The sequence below is a fragment of the Tupaia chinensis genome, unplaced genomic scaffold (assembly GCF_000334495.1).
Source record: "Tupaia chinensis unplaced genomic scaffold, TupChi_1.0 Scaffold143756_1, whole genome shotgun sequence".
In the NCBI taxonomy this organism is placed as follows: domain Eukaryota; kingdom Metazoa; phylum Chordata; class Mammalia; order Scandentia; family Tupaiidae; genus Tupaia; species Tupaia belangeri.
The window spans coordinates 63,020-63,259 of NW_006203605.1; the positions used below are offsets into that span (position 1 = coordinate 63,020).

At 72.5% G+C, this 240-nt stretch overlaps 1 protein-coding gene across 1 annotated transcript in view; it reads left to right on the plus strand.

The window, feature by feature from the left end:
* The window catches only part of DPY19L1 (dpy-19 like C-mannosyltransferase 1), a gene marked incomplete at its 5' end in the record, with an annotated part of 75,772 nt that overhangs the window by 61,007 nt on the left and 14,525 nt on the right, over window positions 1–240 (plus strand).

Genomic DNA, 240 nt, shown 5'->3' on the forward strand with positions numbered 1-240 from the left:
CTGCCTACCAGGCGCTCCGCCTGTCCCCCTGCAGTCCCCGTCCCTGCCGAACACACGCACCGCCTGTCCGCCCTGTGGACCCCGTCCCTGCCGAGCACGCACACCGCCTGTCCCCCCTGTGGACCCCGTCCCTGCCGAACATGCGCACCGCCTGTCCCCCTGCAGACCCCATCCCTGCCGAACACGCGCACCGCCTGTCCCCCTGCCGACCCCATCCCTGCCGAACACGCGCACACTCTG